Raw genomic sequence first — 21,754 nt, forward strand, 5'->3', positions numbered from 1 at the left:
AAGCTTTTTGCCCTTTTTTTGTGTGTGTGAGTTGATGTAACAGCCATCTATCTCTGTGCTGCATTGTCTCTGTTGTAACCTATGAGCCTTGACCTTCTTAAAAACAGTAAATGGGACACATAAGCAACTACAGTACTTTAATTAATATGTGGAGCACTGGTACACATAGCCATATAGAACAGTTGGATGCATAATTTTACTCTATTTCATATTTGCCCATTTCCATTTTCAATTCATTTGGAAGCTGCACAAACATAGGAACTATGTGTACTTCACTTGTGCGCAGCCCAATGCTGAGCACACATGAGGTATTCAAACAGGGCACTCTAAATAAGATTTAAAATACAGCAGCATGGGAAATGTTTTAAAAACATAGTATACTCAACTCCTACAAAAGCAATCAAATTCACCAGAAAACTAGTATGAACAATGATAGCATTGTTGCTGCTAAAATACAATTCATATTTACTTGGAGCTTACTTAAAGTCCAGCTTTGAGCCAAGCCTCTCATTTAGTCTAAGTTTGGAGAGGTTACATAACTCACTCACGTTCACATTCACAGTCAAGTGGGGCAGCTGGCATGGTCCAAAGTCTACATTCAACCAGCTCATAAATTTAAAAATTTCCCCCGAATACTTCCCAGCAGTATGACTAAGAAGTACAGTGATTCAAAAGAACTGATTTAAATTAACTCTTCAACTCTTAGCCATACCCAGACAGTTTCCTCTGCAGGAAAATCATCTTCATCCTAACTCCCTATCCACTAGCAAATTCTAATACGTCCTTCAAATCACCTACATCATTCCCCGACCCTCTTCCACAACACCCCTAACCCCACCCCACCCACTTTGACTCCCCCGACAAGGCTGGTGCATGCTGCCCTGCCAAGTCCATGGGTCTGTTGCTGCCAGAGAATCTGAGCAGGTTGAGGCTGAGAATCTTGGCTTTGTAGCTGGGTGCCCAGAACTTCTCAAGAAAGTGCATGATAAAAGTCCTTGAAGTAGTGTTGGAGTAGGATTAAGAGTCTTAGTTTATAACATGTCTTTCACAGATCAGTATGAAGATCTACGCTGTAACTTTCAATAATTTAAATGTTTCCATAGCAACTAGGCAAAGAGCCCCTTACAAGACTGGGGAAGGAAAGCTCTACCTTAAGGTTCAGCCCACTGCAACACTTCATAATCATTTGCTTTTGTTCTCAGTTTGAACAGACAGAATGACAGCATTTAACTTTCTCTACTTCTCTAAGAACACCCTAACACTCTTAACTTTACTGATAACATTTCTATCCAACAACATGATAGAGGTTCTACCTCAGTTCAGTAAAGAAAGAAGTAATAAGCATTCAATCGAAAAAGGAACAATCATTGTTATTTTAATTTATTTTATTTTTGTGGTGCGAGGGACCAAACCCAGGGCCTTATGCATGCTAGGCAGGTGCTCCAGCTGGGCCCTCACAGTCTGTTTTTATTTTTAAATATGCTTACTTATGTAGAAAATCCAACAAAATGTACTAAAAAACTACTAATTGAATTTAGTAAAATTGCAGGATATAAGATGTATAAAATTGAATTGTATTCCTTTCCGGTGGGGTGGGGAGGCATACCAGGGATGCAACTCAGGACCTTGCACTTGTGAGGCAAGCAGGGGAACCACTGAGCTAAAACTCTGGCCCTGAACTGTATTTGTATGTTAGCAATGAACATTTTGTATTTTGAAATTTTAAAATATTGTTTATATCACTAAAACATGAAATATTTAGAACTAGGCTAAAAAGAAGCCCAATATCTGTCCTTTAAGAGATTACTAAGAGAAATTTTAAAAAGTCTAAGCAAATGGGGAGAATTCACATATTCATGGATTCGAGACTCAATTGTTGTTAACAAGAAATTCTCTATCCAAATTAATCTATATATTCACTTTCCATCAAAATCCTAGCAAGCACTTTCATAAAAATTGGCAAGTTGATTCTAAATCTCAAGTGGATATAGAAAAAGATCAGAATAGCCTGATGGAATTCTACAAAAGAAGTTGGAGGAGGAACACCATTAGATTTCAAGACTCACCAAACTACAGAAATAAAGACAGTATGGAAATGGAGTAAAACAAGTATTTGATCAATAGAACAAAATAAAGGCCAAAATAGACCCACATATGTGGACAGCTGATTTTTTACAAAGGTATAAAGGCATTCAGTGGAGAATGGCTTATTTTAACAAATGGTTCAGGAACATATGATCCATATCTTGCAACAACAAATAAAAACGAACTCAAAATGGGTTATACGTCTAAGCATAAAACCTAAAACTATAAAACTTTTATAAGGAAACACAGGAGGTAACCTCTGTGACCTTGAGTTAAAGAGCTCTTTGAAAGATACTGTTAAAAGAATGTGAAAGACAAGACACAGACTGGGACAAAATATTACAAATCAAAACTTTGATAAAGAATCTGTATAACTCTCAAAATTTAAGAAAACAACCCAATAAATAAACACATAGAAGATATGACACTTTATAAGGAATGACAAGCCCATGAAAATATGCTGGACACTGGGAGCCTTTAGGAAAATGTGATTTAAAATCATGACATACTACTATGAATTATTAGAATGACAACAATCTAATATCAACCATACCACAAGATGACACAAAAGTGGAATAACTGAAATTCTCATGCACTGCTGGCAGAATTTAAAAGAAACAACTTTGAAAATAGTGTGGTAGGTTTTTTTTTTTTTATTAAGTATACATATATCCTTACCATCTAACTCCTTGGTAATTACCTAAGAAAGAGAACATATGTGCAAAGACTTCACTGTAAGAATTCAAATGGGTGTTACTTATAAGAGCTCAAAACTGGGAATACTCAAATGACCACCAACAGTGAATGAATATATATATATATAGTGTAGTACTGTATATCCATACCACAGAATCATTTCAGCATTAAGAAGGAACTATTGATGCACCCAACAAGTAACTCTTAAATATTTATGCTGAATGAAAGAAGCCAAACAGAGTACCTAGGATATAGCTCCATTTATATAAAACCCTAAAACAGGCAAACTAATGTAGAGTGACAGAAAGCAGATCAGTGGTTGCTTGGAGATGGCGGCACAGGACCATAGGGATGGGGTACAAAGAAATTTTGGAGAATGATGGGACACATTCATTCACTTTATTGTAGTGATGGTTTCATGGCGGGACACACATCAGAACTAATTAAACTATACACTTTAAATGTGCAGTTAGTGTCAACTATACATCAATAAAGCTGTGTTTAAAAAGAGTGACCTGAATTTTATAATATCAATTTAAAATTATCTCTATTTCACCAGCATCCTAAGACTCAATCTAGCAACTGATACAACGCTTTCAAATATACTTTTTCCTTTGACCTTTATACTATATAAACACAACTATAAAAGTAAATTACTGTTGGATGGAAAAGTGAACAAACTGGTATCCCTGGACTACACAGCAGTGTGTTTCCTGGCTTCAAATAAGCCTGAATGTTTAACTAAACTACCAGCACTGATGCTCAGTCACTCAATATTGAACACATTACTCCTGCAGGCTGCCCTAAAGCAATCCATTAATTCATATAAATAATTATTGCATATGTACTCTATGTCTGGTACTGTTTTAAGTGCTGGACTTCACAGAGAATGACCAGTACCAAAGTACAGAGCTATTCTGTGTCTTCTCTTAGAATAATCTCTAAGATTTTAATCACTGTACTTAACACAAAGACCAGCAAGGGAAATAGGCTTCAGACAAACTAGACCAGTGACTCTTTTAATTCAAAGTCAGAATAACAATGTGTCTTTTACTACAGTAAATTTTTCAAAAATTTGTAAACATTCACCATTATTTTTATCACATTTTATACTTGGCAGCTTATCAAGGGCATCCACCTGAAAACTTTCTACTATCTTTTTCTCCTTTGCAGTGATACTTCCTTTTAGCTTTTTCTCTAAAAGAGAAGCACAGTGATGGACATAAAAATCAATAAAAATCCCTTGTTAGAGATAAATGTAGATGACATTCCCTTAAAAAGTTACTCCTCCTTTAAATTTTTCAATCTGCCTCTGAACTGTCGTATTTTGTGTTCTCAAAGGAATAATTTTACTAAACAATAAGCTTTTAGTGACATTTGACTGACACAGTAATCCCCTGTCACATGTGCTGAACACATCAGACCCAATTCATAGCCACATTACACACTGCTAATGTACTAAGTGTTCAGTAACCATGGCATCCCAGACCACAGGTTCTATGAGCATAGTTTATAAATATTCTCATTTCCACAGAGAAGCAATATCCACTAAAGAAAAGATGAAAATGGTTCCATTCTAGATATAATGGTTTTAAAAAGGTTTATCTTAACATTCAACAGCTAAGAGCTAAAATTATGAAACTTTGCCATTTCACCTTCACTACTGATTTAAAATAGTGAAATAATGCTGGCTGTAGTTTGAGTAACCACTCAAACTCAGTACCGGTTGTGGTTCTTCGTGACACTTCCACTATCAATCACTGCCCTACCACTACATTTTACTTGGCAGAAAAACATGGCTTCACGGCCTGACATCTACTGGCAACTGATCACATGCTTGGCTCTGCACTAAATACGTTATATGCACAGCTCTGCTCATTCTTAATGAAGCTCATTCTTCCTTGAAGCATTTTACACATAAGCAGTTACTAACCTTAAGTGACTTGTCCAAGGTCACTAAGAGCACAGCGGACATCTTGAACATTTTTTAGTGGGGAGTCACCTAAGTGAGGCCTCAACAGAAGCCACATCTGCATAACAATGCAGACTTCTCTCACCAGGAGCACCTGGTACTTAATTATTTTCAGTTGTTATTATTCTCTTATTCATTTTAATCTGTCTTAGCATGAAAGAGAAATGATATAGTGGCAAGGATGGGTGCACAAAACCATTTATCTTCCGTGCACTGGTTGGCAGGTAGCCTCTGTTACTCTAATCCTACAAAATCAGGCAACATTTCTTTGGTAAAAATGCCTCGACTATTTTGACCTATGAGGTAGCGTTACCAGTAGCGCGTGATTACTCCACTCCTGAACATGTTTAACAAGGGTTTCAATATTTAAAACAATTCTGATTTTAAATGGTAATGTGTTTATCACATAAGAAAACAATGAGTGTAAAATTGTAATAAATAGGATATATAAACCAGTAGTATATCCCTTCTTTCCTCCCTAAAAGATTCTGTTATCTCATTAACGATAGCACAGAAGAGTGGTTGGTTTATTACACTGCTGGGGGTCAAACCCAAGGCCTTGCAAAGGCCAAGCAAATGTTCTAAATGTTCTACCACTGAAGCCATCCTTCAGCCTGTAGTCTCTGAAGGGTGTTCCTGGAACCCCAGTAGAGTCCAGTCTCCCAGTAAAGTTCACAGAGAGAGCCCTGTCTCCCAATAAAACTCCTATTTTATATAATGATGTCTCATGAACACATCTGCAAAATTTACATAAGCCACACAACTCACACTCTTCTAGAATTTCAACACACTATTTTTCTATCTTTGAGACACAAAATAAAATTTAAATTCAGACTTCACTAACACAGGAGCAAGAACTAGCTCAACAGTTTGTGCTTTTTTTTTCTTGTCCAATAAGAAAGACTGTTCAGGTGATTAGCATACACAAGATCTGCCAGCCACTTAAATCACAGAAACTACAGGTGAAGCACATTAGAAATGCCTGTTTATATACACTTTATATATATGTATACATATATCTAGTTCAGTTAAAATCACTTACCAGTCTTTGAGCCTACACTCTATACTTGTAAACACTTCAATTGTTCTACACTTTTATACTCAAATTCTTCCTTTAAATAAGACTAAATCCAGAGACAAAACATTTGGATTTGTCAACCATTCCCCTCTCCATCACTCACCAATTATTTAGGGCTTTTTTTGAAATTAATCAATCACTGAAAAACCCAACAATTAAATGAATAGAAATACTGTGGAGGAGTAGGCTAAAGTGACCTTGTTTTAAGTGGTGCATTAGACAGATCCTCACAAGCCCAAAGGCCAACTGTACAAGAGATTCAGGTCCCTTTCATCAAGGCCCTGTGTTTAGCACCATCTATGTAAGAACTGCTGACTCCCATTCTGAAAGCAAGGCTCGGACTACTTCTACCTAAATGACACGACCTTTGGTAAATTTATTGGTAAAAGCAAAGCTGACTACTTCTTAAATAAAAACCATTTCAGAAAACAGAATAAACTATGTCAGATTCATTTTAATTACTTTTTCTAAAAGCTGATAAGGGTGCCTCCAGAAATCAATAATCTTGCATTTCAGGACTGCAACTGGTTTTAAAAGTGATATGGTTTGTAAGGGTCTGTGATCTTGCCCTAGAAATTGTCCATGTAATTACTTAACTAACCTAAGCACAGGATTCCAAATCAGTATTTTGATCTCATCATTAAAATTCAAAATGTATTCTTTCCCAGCCTTTAGTAGCTTTGTTAAAATTCAGGGTACATAATGTCCTAGTCTATTTGATATTTGTTCAGATTCTATCCGAGAGAATAAGTATTATTCTACAATTCAAATGAAAATGATTTGAGTTATTTTTAAATAATCATAGCAATATATCAATTATAGCAATATAGCAATTTAAAAACCTGAGATGTTATAACTTAAGTTCTTAGAAATGTTACATTAACTTGCTAGTTTTTAAGAGACACCAGCTTGTAGGTGAAGCCCAATTTAATGAAAGCTCTTTGGTAAAAGTTACATTCTATTGGCAAGAGTGGGGGGAGGAAAAAGGATTCTTTGCAATAAATAACATTAAAAAATACAATCAGCCTCCACATCCACTGGTTGTGCATCCATGGATTCAACCAACTACAGTCAGATTTGTTTTTTCTTTTTGTGGTACTCAGGATTGAACCCAAGGCCTTTGTACTGAGCTATACCCCAAGCCCTCTTTTTATTTTGGGGTGGGTTTTCACTAAGTTGTTAAATTGCCTGGGCTGGGCTTGAACTTGCAGTCATCCTGTTTGACTCCCAGACTGCTCAGATTAAAACTAAGTAACCTCCCAGAATGCTTTGGGATTTAATGCGCAGTCAGTTTAAATTTGCTTTTATTCTGTCCATATTCAGGCATTTTTGGTCACTATTTCCTAAATGATATAATATAGCAATTATGCCCACAGCATTTACATATATGAGATATTTAAAGTAGGCTACAGATGATTTAAAGTATATGGGAGAATATGTTTTAGTTGTATACAAATATTACATCACTTTCTATAAGGGACTTGAGTATAGATCTTGGTACCCACAGGAGATCTATAAAGACACTGAGGGATGATCAAATATGCAATTTATATAATACTGTGTCATCTTGGCAGGGTGGTAGGACAAAAGTGTTCAGTCTTCAAGGACAATGAAGCTGTACTTACAACTTAAAATTTAAAGAGGCAAACCAGCCACTTCTCCCAAGTGGGAACATACTATTACTACTTTCTATATAAAAGCAATTATACTTTTCTAAAATTTAAATAAAAATTATGGCATATCCAAGCTATCAATACTTTGGTTTTCTTGAATATGGAGGGAAGATAGAGTTGGAAGCATACTCATCTCAAAATTAAAGGGTGGAAACCAAAGTCAAATTCCACTTCTAGACTAGTGCTCCAATAGTTATTAAGAAAGAGATAGAAATCAGGAGTCAGATCTCAAGATGCCAAGATTTGAAATCTGCAACTCATTTTATTTTATATAAAAGATGAAACTAGGTTAACATCTGCTATTCAGAATATAAAACTATTAAATATAAAATCTTGATGTAAACTTTTAAGGTGAACTTCTAGTCCTTTCCACTCACAAATAGGACTTGATTTATTGAGTTCCCTGCTTTGTATCTCCAGAGCTGATCAAAGCACATTTTCTTAGTACAATCTGTATAGTTCCAAGTGTTTTATAAACATCTCTCTTGATAGTTTACAGGAGTGATCTGAAATCATATCCAAGGTTTCATCCTATGAGTCAGTTATGCTTACAAGGAAAAAAAGAGTTTCTTTGTCTTTGTCACCTGTACTTCCTTCTCTATCATGTCTAATTCTAATCTGTCTCAAAAATTTTAAAAATTCACTGGCAGGAGTAATACCAGATAATTACTGGTATTTAATAGTAGGCAGGGAAAAAGGTTAAAAAAAAGGAAAAAAAGAGATAGACACAATTTCATTACTTAAACATGAAAATTACCTCTACATAATATGTGAACTTTTATGAATATCTCTTAGCCAGTGATAATAACTCTCAAGGACTGTCAACCACCTAGTCCTCTACTAATTCCTTAATCTGTATTTTGTATCCTTATCAGAGAGCCAGATGACCCAGACTTACCTGTATTCATTATTTTATAGACTCAGACCCAATACCATACGTTGACTATAGCATACTAGGTTCTGGAGAGTCAACAAAAAGAAAATAAGCCCTGTCTCTGAAAGGATTAAAATAATATAAAGAAGTTGATCAAATAATCATAAAACTACAGAGCATGCAGTTATGTCCCAGACTAAAAGTGGCCTAAAACTGACCTCTGTTTACTTCCTACAAACTGGCCTGCTCACCCCCAAATCTCACTGTTGGGTAGAAATGGTGCCATTGTGAGCTACCAAAGCCACAAACGTGCAAGACGTTCTTGACCTCATACTTCCTCTTTGGACCTTAACAATAACCTAGTCTGACTCAAATTCCCAGAGTGGATATGCATAGATGGCACTGCTGGACAACCCTTTCCCACTTCTGAGGACTCTTGGTGATGGTGACAGACTTTAAAAATGACAGCTAGGAGCTCTTTCCTTCCTCTTGTTGGAAAGTGTGAAAATGGGCCCTGCCCTGTGGTCATGACTGCCACTGTTAATTCTCAAAGTGCCTGAATTCGTCCAAGTTTCTACAGCACTTCTATCCTTCTGTAATTTTCTCCAGGAATCATACAACTAATCCTCCTTTTAATTTAGAATACATTGAGTGTGATTTCTGCTAATTTGAAGCTGGGTTTGCTGACTAATATATCTCCTAAAGATTTCCAGCCTCTGTCTTCTCCATCTCTACCACCAGTACCCTAGTGTCACAGCCCAACAGTCTCCTGTATCTAGTCCTCACAGCAAGTATCTGTAACACAGAGTAACCATTTCAAATCTGCTCCCCACTCGACTCTTCAATGGCTCCCGTTCACTGAGGACAAAATTTAAATTCCTTAACACGATATATCCAACTCTTTGTAGTCCATCTTCCTTTCCAGCCAAATACCTGTTAAATCTTGCCTCACATTTTATGCTGAATACATGAAACAACTTGGGTTTAGGTTCAGAAACACGTATCTGTGACACTGAGTTCATTAGGGGGTGGGACACTGTCTTTGTTGAAAACTTAGAAAACCTGAAGAAATTAAAGAAAAATGCCTTTCTTCTGAACATCAATGTCAGCACATCTATGTCTACCTTGTATTACATCAATAATTCTAAACATGGCTGCTATATCTGGTATATAGCTATATCATGGCTATATGGTGCCAGTGTACATGACACAAACACAGCATTAAGTAACCAGAAGATTCATAGACTATAACAAAAAACTCTGATTACCCACCTATCTTTACAGAATGAGCACCAGCATCAACTCTCCTAAGAGACATTCTCACCCAGGCAGAGGAGAAAGCCCTTCCTCCTTTCTGTGTACCTCTACCACCCTCCACTGAAGCTTCTCGTCGGGCTCTGTTGCTAATGGGAAGGGGATCTAGAGAAGGACAGAGGATGAAGGGAAGGGAGGACAAGGGAATTAAAGAGATTTAAGGTGTGTTATATATATGTACCAACTCCCTGAAGTGAATATAATCATTATGTACAACAAACATGTGCTGACAGACATGAAAAATGGCAAGGCCATGTTTCACACACCCCTGGATAGTCAGGCCTAGCCCAGTGTTTAGTACACACTAGATAAGTGTTTATAAATGTTCATGGACTGATGCAGGTGTTCTGAGCTAAGCAAAATACTGAAAGAGATTATTTTGACTTTTTAAAAAATAACAATGGGTATCAGATCAGGACACTTGGTCTTTGCACAAAGAATTAGATAAAAATATTTGAAAACAAAGAGATTTTAGTATTTGTAACACACTGTAATACCAAAGATCACTGAATTTGGTACAAATTTTGTGAATGGGAAACGCTAACAAGTAAAATGACATTTTTTAACTTATAGAAGATTTGAAATAAAGAGAAAACTAGCTGGGGATTTAGCTCAGTGGTTTCACTTCCTGCCCTGCAAGCACAAGGGCCTGAGTTCAAGCCCTTGTACCCCCCCCAAAAAAATTCTCAAGATAAAACTGTACAAGCAACCAAAAATTGTTAAATTTCGCTTGATCAAAATCAGAAACTATTTGCTTCAGAGAACATCATCATGAAAGTAAAAATATAATTCACAGGATAAAGAAAACTATTATAATTCATATATCTGATAGGGTATGTCCAGAATATATAAGGAACTATTACAACTCAATAATAAAAAGTCCAATTTTTTAAATGGACAAAGAGTTTGAATAGGTGATTGTGCAAGGAAGATGAACAGTAGCCAACAAGCACGTGAAGATGTTCAATATCATCAGTCCTCAGGGAAAGGCAAATCCAAACCACAGTGATATACTATTTCATACACATTTGAATGGCTACATGAGGGAAAAAAATAACAAAAGTTTTGGCAAAAATGTGGAAAAAGTCTCTCATTACTGGTGAGAATGTAAAGCCACTTTAAAAAACAGTTTGCGGGGCCGGGGATTTAGCTCAGTGGTTCGGTGGCCTGCCTCACAAGTGCAATGACCTGAGTTCAATCCCTGGTACCCACCCCCCCCCCAAAAAAAAACAACAGTCTGGTATTTTCTCAAAACAATTAAAAAGTGACCATATGACCCATAAATTCCACTCCCAGGTATCCAAAAGAAGTGAAAACATACATCTGCTCAAAAATTTGTACACAAGGGTCACAGGTTAGTGTTAAGAGTGTTTGCCTAGCATACACAAGGCTCTAGGGTCACTCAATCTCCAGCACTGGAACACCCACTTACACACATACCAAAACAGAAAAGAAACCTTGTACACTGACAGATGAATAAATAAAATGTAGTATCCCTCTATAACAGAATACTATTTAGCAATAAAAAAGAATGAAGTTCTGATATCTGCTAAAACATAATAAACCTCAAAAACATGAAACCTGAAAGAAGCCAGCCACAAAGGGGCACATATTAAATGACTGCATTTATAGGAACAGGTAAACCCACAAAGACAGAAGGTAGATTAGTAGTTGCCAGGAAGAAGAGAGTAAAGAATGGAGAATGACTGCTGAGGGGTAAATGGTTTCCTTTTGAGGTGACAGAAGGGTTTTAGAATTAATGTTTTGGAATTATTAAATTGGTGCACAACTCTGTGGATATAATACAAACCGAACTTTATAGTAAATGAATTATGTATCAATAAACAATTTTTTAAAATGGCTTCACAAAGTCATACAGTAACACCTCTGTGCAGAGGGCTGGTTGAACTACTCTCCCTGTGACAGAATAATCTGTCATAAAAACACAGAACTGGATCAAATGAAGAAATGACTTATTTTCCTACCAATAAAACCCTACAGGGTACAACCATAAAACCAAATCCGTAGCTTATGGGGGGCGGGGCAAAGAACAAAAGAGTATGCAATTCGCAAGTAGTTGGCAGGTACAGAATAATCAAAGACTGCACAAAGGAAAATGTTTATCAGAACTGTTCATTTCCCTCTGATTACCTAGATTTAAACAACTCAAAGTCCTTTTTACTCATGAGAAAATCTGCCAGCTTTTTTATTAGCACAGAGCAAGGAAAAACAAGCATTTTCTCCTATAACCAAATTAACATCCCACAGAAGGTCTGTTTGTACTTGGCAGTCATGAACCTTTCATCTCAGTGCCACTAAATTAAACAAGCCTATGTTGTATTGAACACAGTGAGCCAGAGAGCCTGGCAGGCTCCTAGGCTTTATCGGTGAACACTGAAGAGCAGTAGAAATAAAAAAGATGGTGAGAATGATGGTGGCGGTGGTGATGGTGATAAAACAGCTTTAGCATTCATTATGTTCAACATTTCAAGTACCTACAATGGAAAAACTCTAACAACTTTCTAACATTCTAGCAACCACCTTCTCTGTCTACATGAGAGCATGGCCTTGGAGCCTGAGTGATCAGGATTCAAGTCATAAGTTTCTAACCTGCTAGCTACATGCTCAAAGACAAATTTCTATTGGTTGTTGTGAGAACAAAATGAAGTAATGCATGTAAAGGGCATAATGCAATGCTCGATGTACACCTCCTCATAAAAATCCTCACTCCACAAAGTAAATACCAGTCTTGGAGCTTAGAGATATTTGACACCAACCATCCTTCTACCTTTGGGACATCTACAAAGGCAAAAGATCCTACAAAGATTTCACATTAAATAACCTCACTCCTTCATCCCTCCCTCAGATTTGAAGGTAAGAAAGCCATCAATAAAGTTTCTTTCAAATGTATTAAATCAGGGTATGATACAAAGCATTCATTCTTCTAGAAAGTATTAAAAAGTACTGAACTGAGAGACACACACCAAAAGAATCACTCACTATTAGGGGGAAATGCATATTTTGTAGTGCAGTAATTGGTAACCTTTCCATAAAGATTGATGCAATCTGATTATAATTCCCAAGTGTCAGCAATCAGTTCTTAAGGTAAAAGAAAAAAAGGAAGTGGGATGGTTTCAAGCACTCCAGAAAAGGTGTGGGAGGATATCCTTTCCCACTGACAGTAATTAATGTTTGAATGATGGCTGCTAGATAGAACATTCTGACTGAAAAACTTTGCTACATTAGAATCGACTGAAATACGTTTAAAACAAACTTACCAGGTTTAACATACACAAACACTTAACCTTCACCTTGATTTATATGTCCTCTCTGAATAAACTAAAGAATGGAAAGCTTCTGCGAAATTTCAATTACATAACTAAGATGGGGGGGAAATGATTTCTTTCAGCCATATTCCTGTGTTAAATGCCTACTGAAAGACAGTATACGTACCCTGCAGTCATAGTCAGACTCCACTTGCCTACCTCCGGACAAATTTCCTTCAAACCACACTAGACAAAGCTCCCAGAGTAACAAAATTTCCGGGGAGGAGGAAGCTTTCAGAACTTAGGGATATTTCTAAGGAATTTCACTGAGCACTGAGTTCTTCATGGAACTTGTGGGCCAAAGCTACTGCTCTTCTTCCCTCCCCTTTCCAAAACTCTATGCTTAGGAGTTTGAGTTAATAACACCTCTAGGAGGGACCAAATCAGTTACGGATTCTACAGAAGTAGATCCTGAGTATTGGCTATGCTTGGGAACCATTATCTATACTATTGTATTCCAGCATTTAATGTTTCTTTCCTCCTACTGTAGTTCCAAACTCTCACTCCAGCTGTAAAGAAGTTTCAACTAAATAGTCCACAGCCACAAATTCTGTGAGTGAAGATGGAACTTTTCTGTTTAAATACTAAGAGTAATTCCTCATTTTCCATTATTTTTAAGAGTCAAGGTTTTAAAGTACACAAGTACAGAAACTGACTCATCAGTAAAATGAAAAGTACTGTATAAGCAAATATCTGTACTGCCTCCGAAAACATTTAAGAATCTAGAATCCTGGTGCAGAATCTATGGCACATGTGCTACAGCGGGCACAGAGCCCTCTTGGTCAGCAAGCGAGCAAAGTCTCACCAGCTAAAATCTGACAAATTATCAGAATGCACATAACAGCAAAGTATCACATTAACTGTGTGAAAGCACACCAAATGCCAACTTTTATCTTTTAATAAAAAGCTGTTTGCATAAGATGTTAATGTACAAGTTGTTTTTTTCTAGACTAAAACCTCACTATTGGGGTTTAATTGCAGGGTTGGGACTTTGCAATAAATAAGCGGGTTCTGGGTTGCAGTTTGGGTACTTGGTCTCTAAAAGGTTCACCATCACTGACCTAGAATGTTGGTGTTTTAGAAAAAAATACAATATTAGACATTAGTCACAGTAAGATATCAGGAAAACTTCATTAATTTAGGCCCTTATAGTTATTTTAAGTCAGTCTCAATTAACTCTGGACTGTTCATTAAGAAAGTGATGCCACGGGGCTGGGGATTTAGCTCAGTGGTTCCAGTGCCTGCCTCGTAAGCACAAGGGCCTAAGTTCAATGCCCAGTACCAAAAAAAGCAAAACAAAACAGAAGTGATGCTATGCAGCTCAGTGGTAGATGCTCACCTAGTTGGTGTGAGTTCCTGGGTTCGATCCTAGCACCACAAACAAAACAAAAACAAAAGATACAATAGTACATGCATTCTTTCGAATCCCATACTCCAATGGAAATAACCTATATAAAACAAAAAGACTGAAAGATTGCTCAAATCTACCAGATAATTAATTGTTCCATCTCTCTGGTTACTTGGACTGTGAAAATTTGGTTTAGGAGTCAGACAAGCTTCAAAGACAGGAAACTGGATAAAGATTTATCCATTCTACTCAAGGGATGGCAATCTAATTCATTCATTCACTGCAGTACTGGGGATTGAACCCAGAGCTCCATGCATGCTAGGCAAATACTGAGCTACAACCCCAGCCCCTTTTTATTTGAGACAGGATCTTGCTAAATTGCCAGGGGTGGCCCCAAATTTGCAGTCCTCCTACTTCAGCCTCTTGAGTATCTGAGATTACAGGTGTGTACCACCATGCTTACCTTTCTTTTTTATTTTTAACAATGCTAAATTAGACTGTACAATAAAAATATAGCTCAATCTGTTATTATTTCAAGTACTGAGGAAGAGTATGTAAAAAATTCCCACGTGTACACTATGAAACATAAGTTAGATCTGTAAACTTAAATCTATATCCTAGTGTCTGGATATTCATTTTGCTCTTAACAACAACAACAACAAAAACATTAAAAGTACATTTAAAACATGGTAGTTTATGTGGCTGCAAAAACACAGTAAATGGGTTACATTCTAAATCAAAGTTCCAAACAAAATTTCACAAAATATTATGGTAGCAAGTGTCACCACATAATTATGTATGTCTAGATCTAGGTGCATATAAAACGACATACTTGTTTCTTCTCCAAATTAAAATTTAAGGCTCCTCTCTTTCACAGCTTAATTTTAACTTTACAATGACAATACACATCAACTATTCAATCCTTTAAAAATGATTTCGGCATCTGTCATGTACACGCCAGATACTATATTAGTTGCTGGATGGAAACTAGTAAGTGAAACACCAGCTGAACCACATGGTCCCTGTTTCAGAGTGTTCAGTCAACCTTAATCTGGAGCGAGCAAAAAAAGCATGCATGGGAAAGGCAATCTATACCGTAACACAGAACATTTTACATAGTGGGAAAAGGTGACTTTTAATGGGCTTTTTATTAAATCAAAGAACAAACAGTAAGTCAATGACAAAGCTGGTATCTGCTTCACACGAAATCTTCCTTGTGTAACTCTAACCTGAATGAAATAAAATCTAAAGCAAACACGAAATTAAAGATCACTTCCTTATCAGAAACTCAAAATCCTTTGGACAGAAGAGATTCTACATAAATACACACATAATTACACATGAATGCATATTCACAAAGTTCGTATAACTTAATTATATCATATATTACCCAAATACAGAAACCATATTCTGTATGTCATTTAGCAATTGGTATCCATGTTTTTAAAAGGTGTTAAGAATTTTCTTTTTAAAGCTTGAGTAAATAAAACACAAAAGCATTGCTCTTCACAGAGAAAAATTGTGTACTCAAAACAACTATAGCTGTGGGCCATGGATTTAGCTCAGTGGTTCTGCTGCCTGCTGCACAAGCACAAGGTCCTGAGTTAGATCCCTGGTACCAGAAAAAAAAAATTATAGCGGGTTGATCAACGATTTTTAAACATTTGTAAAGAATTAATCAAGGTAACTATAAAACAGAATACTACTCAGCCATAAAGAATGAGAAATTAGAGTCATTCATAGGAAAATGGATACATATTGAGAATATACTCTTAAGTGAAATAAGTAAGTCACACATGTGTACATACCGAATAGCTTCTCTGGTGTGAAAAGCTATACTACTACACAAGATCCTAATGGGATAATTAACAATGTGAAATAGGAAGAAAAGGGCTAAAGGTGTAGGGAAAGTGAATAAGGGAAAAGAAAAAAAATATGAGAAAATGAAAAAATGGAAATAAAGTGTTTGTAAATGGGAGGAGAGGAGAGGGTGAAGGGAGGGCAGGGACAAGGGGGAAAAAAATGAGAAGCAAGACCTGTCATGTAAGGGTACAAGATCCCAGTAATGAGTGTAACTGTATTGTATATCTAGAATGTACCAATAAACTCAATAAAAAAATTTAAAAAAAATCAAGGTAAAAGACCTAAAAGCCAAAGAATTCAATCTATTTTAATGTTTTCATTGTATTTAAAGCCCAAGAGCATCTCATTTACACAAAGAATCACAGATATGTTCTCCATAAGCAAATTTTTCATGTTAGTAAGAATATCACATGAAAGAGGTCTTAAAAACATAAAAGGTTTAATAAAAAAACCACTATCTCAAAAAGATACTATTTTTTTCTACATTGGATTGACACACTAAAAAGATTAACAAAATTCAGGGTGGGCAATGAGAAGGAAAAGACAACACTTTATTTTGAGTGGGGGTAATCTTCAAGTTAAACAGACAGGCTCTTTATCAACATTTAAAATGTGCATGATCCAGCACTTATACTTCTAGGAGGATAAACGAATACACAATAAACAATACACCATTATCCACAAGGAAGAAAGACAATAAACAACCTAAATAGTCATCAAAGGAATGATCAAATAAAATATACCTTTAAACAATGGAATAATATGCAGCCAATAAAACTATCATGTGTAATTATGCATCTTTTCCAATTCACAAGCACAAATGTGCAAAGCATACATTAAAAAGATCATGTAATTTTGTATAAAGACCACCATTCACTTAAAATCTTGAATACACTTTTTATATTTATCGACAAATTCTCAAAATTATGTTCACCAAAATATTAATGGTGGCCATTTCTTCATAGCAGGAGTTGAACACTTATTTTTGTCATTATGTTTTTCTATACTGATGGAAATTTTTCTCATTATAATAAAAACCAACGCATTTTTATTCAAGAAAAAAAAGTACTACGATCCTACTAAAATGGCTTTAAATCTTTTCAACTCCTATGGGGTTCTACCTGCTGAATCTCCTTGTCAGTACAAGCTCTAAAACAATAAGTAATATAAATTTAAAGATGAGATTCAAAAGGAAAAGAAAAGCCAAATGACCTTAGCAAAGAGCCTGGCGTCTACCTTGTAACACATAAGTTCTATAAACTCAAACACTCTTAAAATAATCTCCCTTTTATACCTTCAGAAAGCAGTCTATAAAGAATTTTTAGAGAAAACGAAAAAAATTCAATTACAAAAATACTTACCCTCAGTAAAAATATTTAGTTTTTCTCCCGTCTTACATTCTCTTTGTTAGCACCTTTATTATGAACCTAGGGGGGAAAAGTAGCAATCACTTTTCATTGAACACCTATCACATGCCAGTAAGGATTCTCAGAGACAGCCTTCTGGATAACATAAAAGTCCAAGACAAATCAGAAAGAACAAAACAGAAACTCCCTACTATATCCCTAAAATGTACCAATAAACTCAATTAAAGCTGAAAAAACAACAACAACAACAACAACAAAAAACAGAAACTCCCAAAATAGGATGGTTAGGAAGCAGAAAGTGTAATAAAACCTTTCCGGACTGTACAAAGATTGTGCTTAAAAAACATGCCTAGAGCACTGTAGCAGGTCTGAAAGCAGAGTATGGAACCCAGAGTACCTGCACTTGAATCCCAGGACAACCACTTCCCATCAGTCTGACACTGGGCAAGTCACCTCAACTCCGACGGCCTGTTGCCCACATGTGTAATAATAATACCAATTAGGGATTGCTGAGGGTTACATGAATCAATTTACATCAGAGACTCTTTAACAGTTCCTGGAACATAAAAAATGTTAATTGTTTTTCTTATTATAGTTTCTAATATAATAAAAAAGTCTGTCTCTCCTCCTATCCACCCGCTATTTATTATGCTTATTATTACTATTAGTGAAATGGGGGGAAGGGGGGCACAGGCGTTTCTTCCAGGGTTCAATGTAATGGATGAGATGAGTTTCCCACATATAGAAGGCAAAAAAGATCAAAGTCAATTCTTCATTCACTTGTTTAGCAAACATCTGAATTTGTACTGTCAGTCATTTTTCAGGGTACATGGCATTCTTTACCATGCAGGACAGACATAAGTTCTCTCTTCACAGTTTCTAGTCTAGTGAGGCCCACGGTGCAAGACAGACAAGCTACTTAGTGTAACTGACATGGTACCGGTTTTTGCTGGGCTGGGGGCAGTACTTACCTTAACCAGCAGAATTAGGATGCAGAACCCTCTAGGGGAAAAAGACAATGGCAGGAAAACAAGGGCCCTTGGAGCATGCTAAGTAGCATCCTTAGTGTACAGCCAAGGAAAAAGTAGCAAACCAGAAAGAAGGGGCCTTACATATCAGGCTGAGCTTGTCCTCTGTACTGATTACCCTGCTGAAGTTTAGTTTTAACTTCAATTCTAATATCTTTTTATTGGTTTTCTTTACTGTATTTTCCCTCCTCTTTTAAAAGTCAAAGGAGTTGGGCCGGGGATTTAGCTCAGTGGTTCTGCAGCCTGCCTTGCAAGCACAAGGATCCAAGTTCGATCCCTGGTACCAAACAAACAAAAAACCCAAAACAAATAAAAGTGAAAGGAGTAGAAGTAGGAAAGAGAGGAATAGCAACCTCAGCACATGGTGGTAGAAAAGACACTAAGTGATGAGTTTCACTTATTTTCTCTTTAATTTTCCCAACCTTCTTAAAAAGACAGTACTGCTCTTTTCAAAGATTAGGAGAGTGAGGTTTGGAGAAAAGAAATAGATTTTTTAAGCCTAAATGCTTAATATAATCCTGATTTTTTTGTTTAGTTTTTCTCCCACTGGAAAAATAGTTCTAAAGTTCATATGGAAAAAATAAGCAAAAATTATCAAGAAAATGAAGGAACAAGGAGAAACTAGTTCAAAAAGATAGTAAAATATTTTATAAAACCAATAATGTAGCACTAGAATACTATTAGAACTAGTGAAATAGAAAACAAAATACAGAGGTATATCCCAATACATCCAGAAGTTCACAATACATACCATGTAAGTATTCAAAGATGGGCTCTGAAACATATGCATAAAAATAACCAGTAACCAGATGGAAATCTACACAACATTCTGAACACCAGAATTCTAAATGAATCAAAGATATCAGTGCAAAAGTGAACTCATAAAAGTACTAAAACATGGATATGTACATGTACCAACTCCTCACAATGAATGTAACCATTCTGTACTACAAACATGTACTATTAAAAAACCCTAGATATCCACATGTAAGTGAATGAAACAGATTTAAGTGAAAGAAACCAGATATAAAAGGAAAAGAGGAAAAAAACATGGAAACATTCCAAAAATCATGAAGTGACTTGAGATCAATTACCCTGTTTTATTATATGTAAAAATTTAAAGAAAAAAATTAAGCCTTCTGTATATCAAAATACATGAAAACAAATGAAACTGAGGGAAAATGCAACTTATGTAACAAAAGACTAATCCCTCCAATTTATTAATTTCTAAGAGTTGACAAGAAAAAAAGTAATCCAAAAGAAAAATGTAAAGTGTACAAACAGTTCACAGAAAAAAGAAATACAACTGGCCTTTTCATATATGAAAAGACATTCAGCCTCATTCATAATGAAAGCTATATATATTTAAAGTGCAGCAGGTTGGCATTTCTCACTTCTCTGATTATTACAAATCTACAAAGGCTGGTAAATACAGTTGGTTGAGAAGGCTCTGGAGATACAGGTACCCTCATAGTTAGAGTCAGTTCTCTAAACCTTTGAGGTCAACCAACCCCCAGCTGAAAATGATTTTTTAAAAAACTGTGCCTAGAGCTCACTTCAGCAGCACATATACTAAAAATTGTGTCTGTAATTTATATGCATAAGTTTTTATCCTTGTCATTATTTCCTAAAGAATATCATATAACTATTTACATAGCATTTACACTGTAGTAATCGAAAGATTTAAAGTGTAAGGAAAAATGTGTATAGATTATGTGCAAATACTATGCCATTTTATATAAAAATCTTAAGCACCTGTGGATTTTGGTGTCTACGAAAGTGTCTACAAAGGGGTCCTGGGACCAATTCTCTGTAGATGCTGATGGACAACTACTTGTGGGAGTCCAAAATGGTACAATACTCAAAAAGGAAACTGCTTATCAAAATTACAAATGTAATAACCCACTGACCAGCAATCCCACTTCTGGGAGTGTATCCCACAAGCAAAAAAGCAAACTCTCTAAAAAGTAATGTTCATTTCCTCACACCGCACACTGTTAACACACAAGGCAGGATCATAATACTGAGCATATGTAGTATTCGCATATATACTAACAGTGTGAGGTAGCATGTCTCATACTAGTGAGATATTGGTACTGAATCAAAAATTTCAATTTTAATATTTTATTCATTATCACCAATGGTAAACAGTAGGTACCTGGTACTGTCTCTTGAAATAGCTGTATCTCCAAGTTTGTGACACAAAAAAATGTGCTACAGCAGAGTGAAAGTAAAGCATCCATGGAGAGGTAATACTATTTATGTGTTCACCGAGGAGCTTTGTAGTCTACCTCAGCGTGCCATTCCTAGTTTAATCTAAGTTGTTTCTCCTTTTTATACGCATAAATTATTCCAACACTTGGTGTTTGTTCTCCTAGTGTCCATCTTTCCAAATGTATTCATTAAAAACAAGTACAAGCAACCTAGTATGTGCTATCTTCTATTCTAGCACACCAATATGTGCTAAATATGATATAACGATGCATGTCATATATTGTTCTTTTATTTCTCCCTTCCAGTTAAATGAAGCCATCATACCTACTTTGAATGATATGTGTAGGTAGATTATTATATTATTTATGAATTTCACTTCAGGGTGACCAAGTTGGCCTTGACAGAAGTTTGCCAAGAAGGAGAGGGACCTTGATTCTGGGACTGACAATCACTGGTTTCAAGAGTTGGAATCACGTGCTTCAACAAGAATCAAAACTTTTTAACAAGTTTCACTTGCCTAAGGCAAGCACGGGACTCCCAGAATCCACTTCCATTCGGCCTGACACCCCACCCGTCGCACACCAGTGCTCTCAGGCCACCTCGGTTCCCACCCACGGCCAAACCTCGGTTCGTGAATGTTCAGAGTCCGCAGACCTTCCGGGTGTCGGACAAAAGCTGCGGGAAGACCCTCTCCCAGGAAACTCGCAAACCAAGTTGCACTCAGTTTTAAAGGGATCCCTGGCTCCCACTCTGCAGCACCTCCACCCCACCCGGAACCCCAGGGGAAGCCCGGTCCGCAGGGTCTGAGAGGGACCGGAGGCGAGGAAGGGGCGCGCCCACCGCGGAGAGTGAGACAAGAGACCGGGACGGTGACGGGGCAGGGCGCTCCCCCTCCCGGTGCAGCCCGGCGAGCGAA

The 21,754-nt window shown here is 36.5% G+C and overlaps 1 protein-coding gene across 1 annotated transcript in view; it reads right to left on the bottom strand.

The window, feature by feature from the left end:
• Positions 1-21,754, bottom strand: part of Mrtfb (myocardin related transcription factor B) — a 168,719-nt gene that overhangs the window by 146,269 nt on the left and 696 nt on the right. Inside the window, exon 2 of the mRNA XM_010610018.3 lies at positions 17,591-17,656. The gene's annotated coding sequence lies outside the window, so the exon portion shown is untranslated. The remainder of the gene's footprint in view (positions 1-17,590; positions 17,657-21,754) is intronic.

Source organism: Fukomys damarensis, unplaced genomic scaffold (assembly GCF_012274545.1).
Source record: "Fukomys damarensis isolate Sample0158 unplaced genomic scaffold, DMR_v1.0_HiC HiC_scaffold_34, whole genome shotgun sequence".
NCBI classification, from domain to species: domain Eukaryota; kingdom Metazoa; phylum Chordata; class Mammalia; order Rodentia; family Bathyergidae; genus Fukomys; species Fukomys damarensis.